The 18,504-nt window shown below is 33.2% G+C and overlaps 1 long non-coding RNA gene and 1 pseudogene across 1 annotated transcript; both read left to right on the forward strand.

The window, feature by feature from the left end:
- Positions 1–13,628: 13,628 nt before the first annotated feature.
- Positions 13,629–14,343, forward strand: LOC137942741 (uncharacterized). The gene is made up of 3 exons (XR_011110588.1): positions 13,629–13,649; positions 13,804–13,985; positions 14,073–14,343. It is a non-coding gene; the product is annotated as an uncharacterized lncRNA (long non-coding RNA).
- A 316-nt stretch (positions 14,344–14,659) lies between these two features.
- Positions 14,660–15,179, forward strand: LOC137943017 (N-terminal acetyltransferase A complex catalytic subunit NAA10-like; annotated as a pseudogene).
- The last annotated feature ends 3,325 nt before the right edge of the window (positions 15,180–18,504 follow it).

An 18,504-nucleotide genomic window follows, 5' to 3' on the forward strand; every position in this document is an offset into this window, starting at 1 on the left:
AAAAAAAAAAACTTTTTCATCTGGAAAAATTAAAAATAAATTTTATAGAAATAATTTTCTATAAACTATTAGTGTCTCATGTTTTTTTAAACATTTTTCTAATTGAAATTTTTTATTAAAAATCATATAATTTTCTAAGTAAGATTTTTCGTACCAAGATAGGGTAGAAAACTGTATAGAAATTTTTTGAATAAGTATTTAATAGTTGATACTGTAATACTTTTAGCATGAAGCAATTTTCATTGCAATTTTGTGTTTGATATTTTATTAAATTAAAAATTTATCGATAAGTATAATAATATATTAGATTGATTATTAATTTTTATTTATTTCCCTAGAAGAGACAATAAAAGGTCCATTTAACTTTCCTAAGAAAATTTTAAAATATTTCCTGTAATTTTCTAATAAGTTACTAATAGTAATAAGATTTTATTTAAAGGTTTTTTTGGGAATATGTATCATAGGAAAAATATTTTTAGTTTTTCCTAGAATATAATTTTTTATCTAGGGGCACTAAGGAGGCCATAATAAATTATGGCCAGATTCAAAAATTACAAAACAAGCTAGACAACAATTGGAGGCAAAAATATTAATTTTGGTGCATTTTAATCCATTATTGAAATACAATCCTGAACCTCCCCTATCAATATATTTTTAAAAAATGTATGCATAATTTTATATATAATTTATTCAAAGCCACCCCTACGTGCGAGATCATAAACAAGGAAAAAAAAAACTCTTTGTCCCTTCCTCATGGCTCTTAAATAAATTGAAAAGATATTTTAGTAGAAATACGTTTCTAGAGACTATTAGTGGTTTTTTCAATAAATGTTGAAAAGACATTTTTAATAGAAATATAGGGACCATTGGTGCCTCATATTTTTTCAAAATATTTTTCTAATTATAAATTCTTTTTAAAAAATCATATAATTTTCCAAGTAAGATTTTCTTGCCAAGATGGGTTAGAAAACCATATAAAATTTTTTTGAATAAGTACTTGACAGTTGATGATATAATACCTTGAGCATGAGGCAATTTTCATAGCAATTTTGTGTTTGACATTTTATGTGATTAAAAATTTATCGATAAGTATAATAATATATTAGATTAATTATTAATTTTTATTTATTTCCTTAGAAAAGGCAATAAGAGGTCCATATAACTTTCCTAAGAAAAAATTAAAATATTTCTTGCAAGTTTCTAGTAAGTCTGTAATAGTAATAAGATTTTATTTAAAGGATTTATAAGTTTTATTTGGGTGATTGTAAATTGATAGTGATATTTTATTTAATTTTGTTGTGTTTGATTATTATATGGAGTTTATTTATAATGTTATGCAGTGTATGGAGTGTTTAGATTATTTTATGGAGTGTATAAACAATTTCATGAAGTGTTTATAGAATGTATAGACAATTTTATGGAGTGTATAAACAATTTCATGAAGTGTTTATAGAATGTATAGACAATTTTATGGAGTGTTTATGCAGGTATTATGTATATTGATTATGCCCAATTTTAAGTAGAGGTCATGCCGAATTTTATACAAGTATTATATATATAGATTATGCTCAATTTTAAGTAGAGGTTATGCCCAATCTTATACACATATTATATATATAAGTTATGCCCAATTTTATGTAGAGGTCATGTCCAATTTTATGTAAAATGTATGCATAATTTTATATACATTTTATTCGATATATATTTTTTGAAAAGTTTTAAATGTATGTTGAGGCTCGAGCTCGGCTCGTGCTCGATAACAATTTTAGGCTCGAGACGAGGCTCGGCTCGAAGCTCGGCTCAAAATATTTAAATCAAGCTCGGCTTGGATCGATGTCACCCCTAGTGGTGGTGTCTGTAAAAATAAAAAATAAAAATAGAACTCCAAATATTCTTTCAATTTCATTCTTCAATGATGTATGATAGAAATTTAACAACTCTTTTGGATTTTATGAAAGAACATTGTTATACTCTTTCAAATGATGTTTAGATAATTAACATCAACTAAATAATATTTTCATACATCAATAAAACACATTAAATTCATAAATTTAAGTCAATTTGATCTACTTTTAGGGGGTTAGTCAACAATGAAGTTGAAATGAAGTTCATACACATTATGTAGTTCATTCAATTGTGTCATCTGAAAAATGCAAGTAATCGTCTCAGGCTAAAATCATGGAATTGTGATTCAACCCAAATTTGCGAATCATCCATATGAAGCCTCGTTTGGGACGTGTCTTTCCCTCCCTCGACGTTTTTTTCTCATTCGCACACGCTTCTCCCTTTTGGCATTCCTCTCTCGAATTTTTTTTTCTCCCGCTCTCTCTTATTCCTCTTGTTTTCGCACTCCCTTTGGCTTCTTCTCCCTTCGTCATCTTCATATCTCTTCTCCCTTCTCATCGACTTTGCATCACTTCTCCCTTAATCGTCTTCACATCTCCTCTCCCTGTTTCTCTCGGCCTCCCTCTCCCTTCTCTCTCTGGCTCTTCTCTTTTCCCCTAAAAATCCTCCCGATTTCCTACGATTTAACCCATTTTGGTTTCAATTTCCTGCAATTTCCCCATTTCAACATCGATTTCTTCTATTCTACTTCAATTTCCCTTGATTTCCCCATTTGGCTTCGATTTCCACATTGGGTTTCGGTTTTTTCAAAATTTCAGAAGGTAACCCTAAAGCCTAATTTTTTTATTAACTTACTGTTGTATTTGATTTAATCTTAATTTCAATTTGTGGTATTTGTATTTATTGTTTAGTTTTTGCATAATTTCGGGATATAGGGTTAGGGTTTATGGTATTTAGGGTTCAATTTCATCTTTAGGGTTTAGGGTATTTAGAGTTAGGGTTAAGGTAAGGTATAACTTCGTGTTTAGGGTATTTAGTGTATGGTTAAGGTAGGGTTTATGGTATTTAGGGTTAGAGTTTTTTTTTTTTTAAAGCACAGTCAAGGTAGGGTTAATAGAAGTTAGGGTTTAGGGCTTTAGGGTTTAGTGTTTGGGGATTTTAGGGGGTTTAATGTAAGAAGTTTAGGGTTTAGGTTATGGAATTAGGGTTAGGATTAAGGGTTTAGGGTTTAGGGGCTAATGGAGGATGGGTTTAGGCTTTAGGCTTGAGGGGCTAAGTTTAGGGTTTAGGGTTTATGGGGCTACTAGGTGGGTTGAGTCCAGTTCAAACTAGGTTAAGTCGCCTACACGAGCATCCATTAGCCAACAAAACCCGACCCCCATCACTGACGAGGTACGGTTCGTAGTGACTACGAAGTCATATGGGGCTCTACTAGGGGTGTTCGGTAAATTTGGACTCTATGAGTGTGTTTTTACATTGTTCTAGTCATTTGCAATGAAATTAGTTTGATTTATTTGTAAATGTTATAGAATGTTGCTGAATAATTTTGAAGTGTTACGGAATGATCTTGCCATGTGGTGAGGAGATTCGGATAGGTTATAAATATTCACCACGTGTTTTTTTTATGTGGTTATTTCTGTTTCCTTGTGTCCCTATTTACTATAACGGGTAAAGGTTGTCCGATAAAGTTTTTTTTCCATGAGGACCATCTCAGATTTAGATTATAAATGACTGGAAGAAGACAACAAACTCCTTGATCATATGATATTTGGACTGTCGAGGATGACAGCAAAATGCTCGATCTCATGGTTGAGCAGGTCAATATGGGGAACAAGTTGCCCTATGGCGTTTGGAAGCTTGAGGTGTATATGGACTGTGTCAATAGGTTCAATGAAGATGTAGTTAATTTCGAGAGTCGCACAATTTCGAGATGACATAGCGACTCGCATGTGGAATGATCATTGATGGTTGTATCTTAATGCTTTTGAAAATGTATTTTATAGTTCATATGTACTAAACTAGTAAATGAATTATTTTAATATTAACTCACAAACTCGTTGTTATATTCCAAGGCATAAACTAGTAAGTTGATGATTTTAATATTAAAGGCACGAACTCGTTTGCTTTTATGCTGTAAATTGTGGACTATTACGAGTAACTCGGTTCATTTTCAAGCATGTTTTTTAAGTTTTAGTTATATATATATATATATATGTGTGTGTGTGTGTGTGTGTGTGTGTGTGTGCGCGTGTATCCTAGGTTATTTATAAAATACTATATTTATTTATTAAATTCATTAATTTTATTACTATATTAAATTATAAATTTAAGACTAGTAATTAAAATATTGTTAAAGAAAGCCTTTGATCAATTATTTTGGTTTAATTATCCCATTTTTATAATTAATTAAACTATTCATTTTTAATTTTGTAAAAATATATTATTAATTAATACTACGTAAAAAATCCATCTTCTGTTATTAATAAAATATTATTTATTTATTTATTCACTATATTCATTTTGTAATTACTGAATTAAATTACTGATTTAATAGTCATAATTAAAATATTACTAAAGTAAACATTTGATCAATTATTTTGGTTTAATTATCCCATTGTTCTAATTAATTAAACCAATGGTTTTAAATTTTTTGGTAATATATTATTAATTAATAATACGTTAAAAATATATTGTGTTATTGGTAAAATAATATATTTATTTATTTATTATATTTTTTACTGTATTAAATTAGTGATTTTTAATGTTAAAATATATTTTTTGTTATTAAAAAAATAATTAATAATTTTAATATTCTTTTATGTTATTTTTTACTTATTTATTTATTTTTTATAATTTATTATACTCACACGTAATTATTGTATTAATTTATAATAAATTATAATCATTAATTAATATAATATAGTATTTCATTAATTAGTATATTAATATATTTTAATACTACATTAAATCACTAATTAGTGTAGTTACCATGTTTATTTTGGTTAATTATTTGTTTAGGTATATGTTCTATTTAAGTATATTTTAAAAAGTTAATTTACATCATATTTTTCATTTTGGAGTACTAACAGGTGTATTTGAACTCGTCTACACTAACACCCAAGGAAGAATTGAAGTTGAATCAACATTGAAGTTGAAGTTGAAGTTAGAATTTGGTACTTTAAAACCCATTAGCCTTCTTTAATGTATCCTTTAATTCTTTAGCATCATTTGCATACTTTAAAGTCAATTCTAACTTTTTTCTTGATTTTTCTTTTTTTTGCTTTCTTCTTCTTTTTCCTTTCATATTTTTTCTTGTTGTTGAAATATATGATGTAATTAGTGTGTCATTGATGTAATTAATTTATGTTTTTTTTCTCTTCTTCACTTTTACTAGGGTGAAGAGTATAACTGTAATATTGTACTTTTATCATCTATAAATATAGCTTAAGGGGGGAGGGTTTGGACTAAGTTCATAAACTCATTATTCCTCCTCTTTTTCCCCCAACATGTGTTCTCTTCTTTACCTGAGAATCCATGAAGTCTTGAAAATCAACATGGTATAAAAACTTTGATTTTTAGGACTCTTAGCTATGATTTTTTAATTCCAAACTGGTTATTGCTCGATGGATGATCCACTTGTTGATGGTATCTTGTCTTTGATCGTTCTTTGTTGTCTTTAATGTTGAGTTGAGACAATTGTGGATCATGTCTCATTTCAATCTGATAGGACTCTATTTCTTGGGTCGAAGGGTCTGACTCTCTTGTTCATGTGTGCGGATTTTGACTTCTTAGTTTTCACTTGGCCTTCCCAAAGGGCAAGGGAAACCCATTGCCTATGTTGGTGGTGCCGTCATATTGCAGCCACCAGTTTCCAGTCTTTGGATCCAAAGCAACGGAAAGAGGTAGTACAAACTGATACCCCAAAAGCATAGAAGTGTGATTGCAAGCAACACCTAGGAGGGGGTTGGTCAACTTGAAGGACAAGATGATCTTCAACCGCATAACGCCCTTCAACACTTGAAGTCGTTAGTGGAACGCAGATGAAGCTTCATCTCGATGCAGGGGATGAAGGGGTCCTTCATCTCCACGGTTTAATTTCGATCATCTCGAAGAAGGCCTTGCTTGATCTTCTTTGAGTTGAAGGACGGGTGACGCTGGCTTTTTCCCCCCTCTCTCCTTGCACCCCCCCCCCCCCCCCCCCTTGCGTGTTGTCATTTCTCATTTTTTCTTCCTGTCTCCCGCACTCCCTCTCTTGTCTCCCTGCGCCCCTGACGTCGTTGCTGCCATAAAATCGATCGGATTTTCGTCTCCGACCACCGTCTCAGCTCCCTCTCATCTCTTGGTCTTCTCTCAGCCTTGCCCTCTCTCTCGCACCCCGTCTCTCGTTTCCGTGACTCCCTCTCTTCTCTCGGACTCGCTCTCTCTCGCTTCTCTCTCACTTATCCCTCCCGACCTCCCTTTCTTCTCTGTCTTCTCCCTCTCTTCTCCCTTTCGGCCTCCCACTCCCTTCTCTCTCTGACTAGTCTCCTTTCCCCCGAAAATACCTTCTGATTTCGTTCGATTTCCCCATTTCCATTTCGATTTTCTTCGATTTTGGACATTTGGGCATCGATTGCTTAATTTCTACTTTGATTAGGCATCGATTTCACCATTCGGCTTCGATTTTCTCCAAATTTCAGAAGGTATGCCTAGACCCTAATTTTTTTTCATTAAATTAGTGTTTTATTTGGTTTAAATTTATTTCAGTGCCTAATTGGGGGTTATTTGTGCATTATTGTGGGATTTAGGGTTAAGCTTTATAGTCTAAATTCTTGATTCATGTATGGATTATTTTTAGGGTTTGTTGCTCGGTAATTAAGGGTCCTGTAATTAGGGTTTATGGTTTATGGTTAAGGATTTAGGGTACTTTAGGGAATAGGGGTTTTTAAGGTTTAGGGGGTTTAGGGTTTTTAAGGTTTTGGGGGGTTTTGTGTTTTTATGCTATAGGATTTTTTGGGTTTAGGGTTTGAATTAGGGTTTAGGGTTTAGGGTTTAGAACTTTTAAGGTATTAAGTTTTGGAATTAGTGTTTAGGGTTTAGAGTTTAGTAGGTGATAGGGTTTAAGTTTTTTTTTATGGTTTGTGTTTCGGGTTTAGGGTTTAGGGTTTAGGTTAAGGGTTTAGTGTATTTTAGGGATTAAGGGTTTTAAGGTTTAGGGGGTTTAGGGTTTTTAAGGTTTTTGGTGTTTTGTGTTTTTAAGCTCTAGGGTTTTTTGGGTTTAGGGTTTGGAATTAGGGTGTAGGGTTTAGGGTTTAGGGCTTTTAAGGTATTAATTTCTGGAATTAGTGTTTAGGGGTTTTTAGTCCAATTCAAACAAGGTTGAGTCACCTACACAGGCATCCATTAGCCAATGAAACCCGACCCCCATCACTGACGAGGTACAGTTCATAGTGACTGCGAAGTTATATTGAGCTCTACCAGGGGTCTTCAGTGAATTTGGCCTTGATGTGTGTGTGTTCTCATTGTTTAGTGCATATACAGTAGTGAAAATAATTTAATTAATTTTAAAATGTGTGAGAATGTTGTTGAGACTTTTTGAAGTGCTATGTAATGTTTTTGCCATGTGGTGAGGAGATTCAGGTATTATACATATCCACCACATGTTATTTTTTTTATGGTTTGTGTTTCCGTGACGAGTAAAGGTTGTCTGATAAAGTTTTTTCAATGAGGACCCTCTCGGATTTAGATTGTACATGGTTGCAAGAAGACAACCAAGTGGTCGAACATATAATATTTGGACATTCGATGATGATAGCAAAATGCTCGATCTCTTGGTTGAACAGGTCAATCTAGGGAACAAGTTGCCTAACGGGGTGTGGAAGCATGAGGTATACATGGACTGTGTAAATAAATTCAATGAAGACGCAATCATGAAAAAAACTGTTAAACAGGTGAAGAATCGAACAAGAGCATGGAAGAAAACATACCAAACGGTAACGAGCTGTATCAACACTAGTGGGTTTGGTTGGGATGCAACCACACAACGAGTTACTGCATGTAATTCTGTATGGCTTGACTACATAAAGGTCAGTAAATCTGTATGGCTTGACTACATGATGTACTATAAATTGTTTTTTATGTTTTTCGCGTTAGTATAACTCTATTCCAAGACGTCTAAATGATGTTTTATTCTTGTAGGAGCATAAAGATGCTGAGAAGTACAGAAGTGAAGGCTCCCCCCTGTACGACAAATTAGCTGTGGTGGTGGGAAACACAATAACGGTAGGGTCAGGAGGTGCAACCTTTGTAGATCAGGGCGATGAGGTGATCCGTGAATCGGAACATGTCCCGATGGATGAGCCAGAGGATGTTGATATAGTTAGGGATACTCCATCACCATTATTAAGCATGGATGAGTCTCTAGGTAATCAATCTGAAAGAAGTAAGCGGTCATCTTCAAGTCATCGTAGAAAGAGAACCGAAATGCCCGATGATGACACTAGAAGATTCTTTGATGCAATAGATCGAATTGCTAAGACATCTGAGGATTTCATGATGAAAGACGCTATTGAAAGAGATTGGGTCAAAGCCCTCAGGGAAATACCAGACTTGCCTACAGAATTGAAGTTTGATGCTCCTTCATGGTTGGATAAGCCAAGTAAGAAGGTCATGTTTATGGAGATGACAGTGGAAGAGCGGCTCGAGTGGCTTAAATTTTGTTTTGAAAACTAATTGTAATGCGATATAAATACACTATTCTTTTGGAATATTGTTATGTATTAGGTATGATATTAGAATTATGACGTTGCAAGACTTATTAGTATCGTTTGTATCTAAATTTGATATGTTGTTGTGTTTATATATTGCATGGATGAATATGGTGCTTTGAGTATGGATGTGGACAATTAAATGAATATGGTTGCATGGGGATGTGATTGAATGTAGGAAGTGGGAATGTGGATGAATATGGTTGTTTATAGGTGTGATTGCAAATAGGTTATGATTGAAGATTGATGTTTACTTGTGTTTATGAATTTTAGGTGATTGAATTTGTGGATTTCCGTGGATACTATGGCAGACGATGAAAAGGTTGCAACTATGGTTGCATTCACAACTTTGTTGATTGCCATGGGAGGATACTATTTGTACTATTGCAACAGATGTGTACCACGTTCTTGTGGGATGGTCCATTGTATTTGCAAAAGGTACTAGACAAATCACTAGTTAAATTTCGAAAAGTTTACAGGATGAACCAACTGGTATTTCACAAATTGCCAGATATACGTACTAGTACAGGCTTTTTATCAGCCACAAAGACCATCTTAGTTGAAGAACAACTTGCATATTTCCTCCTAACTGTTGGTCAAGGACAAACGTATAGTGTCACAACAGAGATGTTTGATAGATTAAACTGGACGATAAGTAAGTATTTCAACAAGGTGTTGGATGCAATCCTCAAACTTCACTCTGATTACGTCAAACGACCTTCAGAACGCACACACTCGAAGATTTTAACCAATTCAATATTTTATCCTTACTTCAAGGTAACATCACTTCCTATAACTAAATAATTTTAGATTAATATACAAAGTTAGTCAATACTAATTGAAAATGTATAATTAGGATTGTATTGGAGCTATTGATGGAACTCATATCAAAGTCAACATCCCACTTGAATATCAACCAAGGTTTTGGAATAGAAAAGGCTATCTCTCACAAAATGTGATGGCAACATGTTCATTTGATATGCAATTCACTTATGTACTTGCTGGATGGGAGGGGTCAACAGCTGATTCCCGTATACTGAAGGACGCATTGACCTGTTGAGATGAAATCTTTGTACCTGAAGGTAAGTAATATATTTTTATGCAGTCATTTTTTATCTATTTTATCTTCAATTATTTTATGTGATATATAATTTCTATTATAGGAAAATATTATCTAGTCGATGCTGGTTATGCAAATCTTCCGGGATTTTTGGCTCCATATCGAGGAACCCGATATCATCTGCAAGAATTTGGAGATAATATTCTTATAAATGAAAAAGCATTATTCAATCGAAGACATTCATCTTTACGGAATATTATTGAGCGAACTTTTGGTGCTTTAAAATCTTGATTTCAAATGTTAAAAGGCACTCCTCCATTTTCTTCTAAGATCCAGGTGAAAATTGTACATGCTTGTTGCATATTGCACAATTATATACGTGCAGAAGATTATGATGATATATTTGAAGATGAAGATGATGATTCGGGTGGCGAGCTCGGTGGAGGAGGTGATGTGGTCCAATCAATGGATGATACAGACAACAACGATTGCGATGATCTTGAGGATGTGGGTAGCTAAGTAACAAGCATTCGGAGGCAGAGTGCATTAGAATCCACAAGAGCCGCACAATTTCGAGATGCCATATCGACTTCCATGTGGAACGATAAATGATGGTTGCATCTTATTACTTTTGAACATGCGTCATTTATATGTACTAAACTTGTAACTTGTTGATTTTAATATTAAAGGCATGAACTCGTTATTTGAATAATTTTTTTTAGGTTATTTTCAAAGTTGTATATGTATTTATTTATTATTTTTTCAATTTTATTACTATATTAAACTTCATATTTAAGTCTCTGGTAAATAAAATATAATTAAAGTATGCATTTGATTAATTAATTACTTTTAATTTTGTCAAAATATATTATTAATTAATACCATGCAAAAAATCTATCTTATGTTATTAATATAATACTTTTTATTCATTAATCATATTTATTTTTTATTTACTCTATTGTATTAGTGATTTAATAGTGGTAATTAAAATATTGTTAACTCAAACACTTGGTTTAATTAATTTATTTTTATAATTAATAAAATCAATGGTTTTAAATTTCGAATATGAAGATGAAGATGAAATTGTCCACACTAACACCCTATTTCGAAGATTTCGAAGATGAAGTTGTCCACACTAACACCCATTTCGAAGATGAAGATCATGTAGATGTATAAGATGAAGATGAAGATCAAATTTCCAGTTTGTTGACTAACTCCCCCCCTAGTGAAATATCTTTGTTAGTTTGCACAAACCCAGGACACAAGATTGAAACACCTAGTGCCTTGTGATCCATCAACCGTCCTACAAGTGAAAAAATTGTGTTCGACTATCACCATACAGTTGAGGATACACAATCCATTCGCTCTTGCTCGCAGTGGATGTTAGGTGAATCATTTGCCATTGATGCTCCGACTTCGGTTCCTACCTTCGACCGTTGGTAATTAAGATACAACAACTAGAAAACAACTTTGATATTTTGTCAATATGCTTAACTTGATATACCTTCGATCTTGAGCTATGCTATTTTCGGATTTAGTTGACACATTGCTATCTTTTTGGCTTGTCTCCTTCGTTGGCGTGAGATAATTGCTGTTGGAAGTCTCCCATTACATTTTGGCATTTTGCTGGCACATCGTCATCTTGCAACCTTGAAATCTTCCAGTAATCTTTGCCGGCATTAACTTGCTCTGTCAAGTGGATGTGCTCTGCTCTCATCCAACCTCTCCGCACTCTGCTCAATCAAGCATTTTTTTAAGTATTTATTTTATATATTTAATTAAATTAAAATTTTAATTATTTATTAATTTAAAGAAGTTAAAATTTATCTTAGTTTATTAACATAATAGTTAAATAAAATAATCTTATAAAAATTAAATCTATCAAAGTAATTTTATATAATAAATTGTCCTTTTTTAATTATATAAATTCATATTTTAATATTATATTTGATTTCTAATTTGAGAGTGAGAATTTAGATATTATAAAAGTAACAATTTGATTAAGTATTTGGATACTATAAAAGTATGTATTTGTTTAATCATTTTATTTATTATATACTTAAATAAATAAATAATTAAAATATTTAAAAATTTTATTTAAATTTAAAACAAGTTAAAATTTAAATTATTTATTAATTAAAAACAAGTTAAAATTTATATTAGTTTAGTCCAATAAAACTATCTAAAATAAAATTTAAACCTATTAAAGTAATTTTATATAATAAAATATACTTTTTATTTATTTATATAAATTCATTATTTTAATATTATATTTCATAATTATTTTAAGAGTGAGAATTTAGATAGTCTATTTGGATATTCTAGAAGTAAGGATTTTTTTAATCATTTTATTTTATATTTAATTAAATATTTTTTTCAATTTATTTATTAATTTAAAACAACTTAAATTCTATTTCAGTTGAATTATATAAAAATATCTTATAAAATTAAATCTATAAAATTAATTTTTATTATAAATATCTTTTTTTATTATATAAATTTATGATTTTTAATGTTATATGTAATTATTATTTTAAAAGTGAGAATTTAGATATTAAAAGTAATAATTTGGTTAAGCATTTGGATATTATAAAAGTAAATTTTGTTTATGTATTTTATTTTTATATATTTAATAAATAAATAATTTTTATTTTAAAATTTTAATTATTTTTTAATTCAGATAAGTTAAAATCTATCTTAATTTATTGATAGAAAAGTTAAATAAAACTTACCTATACAATTTAAATTTGTTATAATATTTTATTAATAAATTTCTTATATACTTTCCTCTATACTTTTCACAATACACAAACATAAAAAATTATTTTACATTATACTTTTTATTGTATAATTCACAAAAAAATATTTTTTATACTTTTTATTATACTAACACAAAAAATAATTCACTTACACTTAAAATGACTCAAATATAGTAAGACCCCCGTCATTTAATAGAGATGTCCACTTTGTTTTTGTTTTTTTTAATATATATATTAGGCTAGTCAGATTCGAGTAGATTTCAGTCCGGTTGTTCTCCTGGCAGTTCAGAAGTGAGGTCCGTGGAGTCCACCTTGAATCGTTGTCCTTCTACAGGTGAGGACAAAGAACAAAATTGTCGTCACCTGATCTAATTTGTGATGTTTCACTTTGAACGACGTCTCTACTTCCTTTTGTTTGCCGTAGCTTCCCTATCCAATTTGGAAGAGCTTACAGCAGTGATCCTCTGTTCTCTTTGACTTTATAGTCATTATCCAGGTTCTTGGATTCCCATGACTTCTTGGGGTAAGTTGCATGGCATTTTGTTCCTGTCTCCATCTGTAATGCTTCATTTCTCTGCTGAATGTTTTGATAATGAAACTGGCAGGCTGAATTACTGACAATGAGTTACTTACATGTATATTTGTTTTTAGGGGCATTATCTCCCATGCTAGTGCAGAGTGTTTGGAGCCCAAAGGAAAATGGAGAAGTGGTAAATTTGGCTAAAGAAATTTATGAAAAGAATATGTCAATAGAACACTTGAAATGCAAATATCGGGAAGTATCTTGCTTGCTTAGTAGAATGGCTGAGGAAAAAGCTGAAATTTGTCAAGCTTTCGCAATGGTACATGCTGTATGATCAATACACGTGGTAAGTTCATTACTAAGAAATATTTTTTATTTAAGTTGTTGTCATATTAGTTCATTGATTTTAAATGAGAATACTGAACATTTTCAGGGTTTAAATGTATTCACCTGAAGTTTAACGTTCAAAGTCAATTAAGCTATAAAATTGCTGAGCAGCTGTACAGGATTGCTATGAGATTGAAGACTATAAAATTGCTTATGGTGCTTCTGTAAGTAATGGTATTTTCCTCTTTTCATAGCAATGATAGTGAATGAATGATTCAAGCATGAGTTGAATTCTCAAAGGAAAGGATTTGAGTCTGAAGGAAGAACTTAAATTGCGAGAAAGAACAAGTACCATTGAGAGGAAGAAATTAAAGGCTAAGGAAAAAAAGGTAAACTTTTTCACTTCAAATTCACTACCGTTGGTGGGAATGAGGATGTGTCATATGATGTTTTAAGAGTAGTAATCTCAATCTGTGTATGCTAAGGATCTTTGAATTTGTAATGGGATCCTAAAATTTTGACACCATATCATGTGGAGATTAGGTCAAGGAATTGTTGTTGGAGCTTAATACTGCAGCTAAAGCTTCAAAAGCAGATGGTCCCAGTAAGTACAGGAAGAGAGAGATGATCAAATTAAATACCTGGAAACACTGAATCAAGTTCTTGTGCTTAAAGAGCCTATGAGTAATTCTGAGCTGCAGGAAGCTCGTAAAGCATTCATTGATGTATGTATAAGTTCTATCTCTGACTTTTGGCTCCTGGAAATAGTTTTTGGATCTACTTAAACTACCTATTGCTCTGAATCTCAACAGTGCCTGCAAAGTTTGTCAAAGCATCATGCATTTGTGGTAATAAAAAGAATGGGGGAGCTAGACAAGAGACCATTTCTAAAGGTATGTCAGCAGAAATCTCACCTGGTGAAGCAGAGATCAGGTCAACCATGATGTGCTCCTAGTGGCAAGAACTCATTAAGAATTCAAGCCGGCATCCCTTCAAAATAGTTACCTATGGTGGAGAATGCCAAGTATGTGTGTTTGTCTTTCATCACTGTCGTCTACTCTTATTCTTGTTGGGAAATGATTTCTGTCAGCATGGATATTATGCATGGATATTTGAATTGATACGATGAACTCACAGAGATTATGCAGTTCAATTGTTTTCAATCTCTTTATCATCCATTCTTTCTGCCAATTGCCTGATGAACTCTGCAAAACCAGAATCTTACTCTTCTTCGGAAACTGAATCTATCTCTGATCATCTGGTCTGTTGTTGTCTAATGATTCCCCGCCATCAGCAATCGACAAAACCCATTCAACACGAGAGATAGGAAGCCAAGCAAAACATACTTGTGGTCATGAACATTGAGAAAGGGTTCATAGCCAAGGAAAGAGCAGCAAAGATGGTTTGTATTTGTCAAAGAACCATCGGTGATCTGTTGGCGATGCAAGATTGCAACCTCCTCTGCTTGTCAGAAAACTACTGAATAAAGTACTTCTATCACATCTTCTTTTGGCCACAGCTCCTCTACATCATCAAGCAATATGGTAGTTGAATAACTTCTCCCTAAGATGGAGGAGAGTTCCTAGTGCCATGGCTGCATCACTTCTCTCGCTGTCCTTTGCATCCACCGCAAGCTCGGATTTGCCACCAAGCTCAGATTTGCTACCAAGCTCATGGCCATTGCATAGAATACCACTAAACTGGTCTATGCAACCGATCTCCATGTAAGCTGAAGCAATCCTGCTGCCTTTAATTTATATACCAAGATGTTAGGCTACGAGATACATGACGTGGAGGCAAAGTATTATGCATATGGGAATCATGCCTATGACATGAGGAGGCAGCTTAAGGGTAAACAACATCATCTTGGAAATGGCCATCATTACGGTCATGTATGGCTTGATTTTGGAGACAATTAATTCTTCACATGGCAGCAGTAGCCAGGTGCCTGCCCTTTGGCATCTAGCTCTTTGGTATTAGAGTTCAATGTGGACCCATAATTGATGCCCTCAAAAGGTGGATTGCTCTTGTTGCTATTGATAAGTCATGCTAGAGTGAACCGAGTGTAAATAAGATGGAGGGCCAGCTTCGTGTCTCTACCTCCATGCTCTGTTTCGTTTTGGAATCTCATAATGGAGACAGCTCGTTTCCCTATCAAAATTCAATCATTGTATGGTAGTGGACACTCAAGAGATAATTGTGAGGCACACTACTGGGAGCTCGATTCACTGATTTTGTTGCTGTTTTCATATCAATCCTTATCATTGTTGTTGCTGGGAGTCATTACTTCTGGTTTGTTCTTAAGTTTTTGGCTGATTCTTTGATCAAACTTCTGGTCAGTTCTATGGTAACTTTTGGTGGTCAATTTCCTTGGTTCTTTTTGGTTACTTTTTTTTTTTTTATCAAATTGGTGGTTCTTATAATCGTCGGATTTTATGTTTTTGTTAATGGTTTGTTGTCTCAACTATTGGTTATATCCCTTTGATTAGTCATGTTTCTTGCACTTATAACACTATTGATCCTTCCATTGGCTTTTATATACCTTGGATTTTCTCTATGATTCTCCTAGTCCATCTTGTATTGTGAAGACTCCCTCTTATTTGATAAGATCAACTTTCTTTTTTACTTTGGAACTCTTTTTTTCTTTGGACATTTAAATACTTCGTGTGGCTCAAAATTTATATCGGATAAAAAATTCTTATGTTTTGGGAATTGAGTGTGTCAATCCCTTTATTTAAGTTCTTGGGTGGGTCTTCTTATTTTTGGTATATATAGTGATTTTGTCTATTGTGACAGATTAATGCCTTTATTGGTTTTTTATTGTCGTCCTTGAGTGACAAGTTTTTCTATTTAGTGATTGTTATCACAATTTTGTATTTGAAATCATGCATCATATTTGTTTAGAATCTTTTTTTTTTTTTTTTATTTGTATCACCCATATTTCTTCTACCCTTTTCTTGGATTGTGCCCCCCTTTTTAAGGTTGTAAAAGTCCTTGTCTTCACTAGTATGTTTTATGTTTATTTGTCAACTTCAACATCTTGATGTATTATGTTAGAGGAAGATAAATGTTGAAGTATCTAGAGAATGAGTGCTGATGAAGTGAAGTCTAAGAATCTCTTTGAACCTTTTTTTCTTGCAGATTTTATCATGGTTTCAGCTCAAGCACGTTTGACTCTCCCCCTTTTGTTCCTTGTAAGAAAATCAGCTGAAGGATAGATTGTTTTTTTTTAACATTGACCATAATCTCTAGCTTAGATACTTTATTGTTCATTATGTTTAGATCTATTTCTAGTTTAAGTTTGGTGTAATTTGATTGGGTACATTGGGAGATATAAGGGTTTAAGTGATTTGTAAGAGAATAATGCATATTTGTAATCATTCATGACTTAAGTTATAAAGAGGATGGACAATAGTCATTCCATAACTCTCTCTTCTCTCTTCTCTCATCTCTCTCTCCTTCTTCTCCCTCTTAATTCCTCTCTCTATACTCTTCAATTTTATACTTTTCATGGTATCACGAGGGACTCACAAGGATAAGGCTACGAACTGGTTTATCCCTTATATTCACGTGAATGAAGAATGACTCCTAGTTCAACTCAAGTTAGTCTTCTAGTAGTTTAGTTTGAATAGACTTATATTAAAGAGTTAGAGTTGGAATGTAATTAAGATTGAAAGACAAGTTGTATAAGGACTCTACCTCCTCATCTACTATAAATAGAGGTGTTGTAATTCGGAATTAATGAAGTTACACATCTCATTATCGAGTTACTCTCTCTCTCTCTCCCTTGCTTGACACAACCTCTCTTTGCTCTTTTATTTTTTCTTCTCTCTACCCGAGAGCTCTTCTTCCCTTTTCTCTTTTTTCTTTCTTCTTTCTCTTGCTCAGAATTATGGAAAAGGGATCCTAAATCCAACATGGTATCAGAGCATTATATTTAGGATCCCTTGTCAAAGGAATGCTCTAGAGAAGTGATGATCAACACCACTCAAAGAATGCTCTTTTATGAAGGAGGAACACAAGGCGAGAGATCAGTGTTCAATTTTTTTTTTTTTATGCTACTGTTTTTCGAATTTAGAAGATGATTCAAGGATGAATATGTGAATGCTTTCATCTTATTATGTTATGGATATGCATGCCTTTCTATCTAGAAGAAACTATCAAAACAGTTTTATCGCTTTGGAAATTCTGTTTGCCGAGACCAGTCCATTATCAGATTATTGGAATTTTTTTTTTTGGGGATAAGAGTTCCCTGATATAGAAGATTGTTATTGAGCCTCTTATGAGTGTTTTTTGGAAAAAAAAATAAGAATAATAATTTAGCATTGATGCTAAATTTTTCCCATACATCGAGTTGATTAAAGAAGTGCCACTTGGTGTTATTATTAGAAATTTTTTGTGCCTATCATGGCTGACGAAAATATGAATATCAAAGGTGATATACTGAGAATCACCACCATACCCTTACGTGGGGTAACAAATTTTATGAGTTGGTCCACCTCGGTTCGGAGGTTTCTTATCACAAAAGACCTATTGGTCACCTCACTACCCGAGGACCACCTCGGTGGGAGTGCTGGTGTAAGACGGCCCCAATGCCTCCATCGGATGTGTCGCACTCGACTACAAATAAGTCATCAAAATTAGGAAGTTGTAGTACGGGTCTGGAGGCGAGAGCTAGTTTGAGAGCTTGGAAGGACTGTATGGCTTCATCATTCCAAATAAAGGAATTTTTCTTGAGGAGACCGGTCAACGGTGCTGCCAAGGGGCCATAGTTGTGGATGAATTTGCGGTAGTATCCTGCTAGGCCCAAAAATCTTCTCAAAGTTGAGCTATTCTGAGGTTGTGGCCAATCGTTGACTGCTTGAATCTTCTCGGGATCAATAGTGACCCCTGCATGGGATATAATATGGTCGAGATAGGCAACATGTGACTTCGCAAAAGAGCATTTAGATTTCTTCAAATAGAGCTGGTAGGCTTGTAATAATTCAAATACTACCCGTAAATCCGCTAAATGCTGTTCCATGGACTTGCAACATATGAGTATATCATAAAAAAAAAAAACACAAATTTTCGTAGATAGTTGTGGAATACCTCATTCATCAATGCCTGAAAAGTGAATGAGGTGTTTGATAACCCAAACGGCATCACCACAAACTCAAAATGGCCGTGATGTGTGCGGAAGGCCGTCTTCTCGATGTCAGACGAGTGCATACAAAGCTGATGATATCTTGAGTGCATACAAAG

This window comes from Aristolochia californica, unplaced genomic scaffold, assembly GCF_029961685.1.
Source record: "Aristolochia californica isolate CCGP_79_NKW_82.1479 unplaced genomic scaffold, dmAriCali1.0.hap1 SCAF_10, whole genome shotgun sequence".
NCBI classification, from domain to species: Eukaryota; Viridiplantae; Streptophyta; class Magnoliopsida; order Piperales; family Aristolochiaceae; genus Aristolochia; species Aristolochia californica.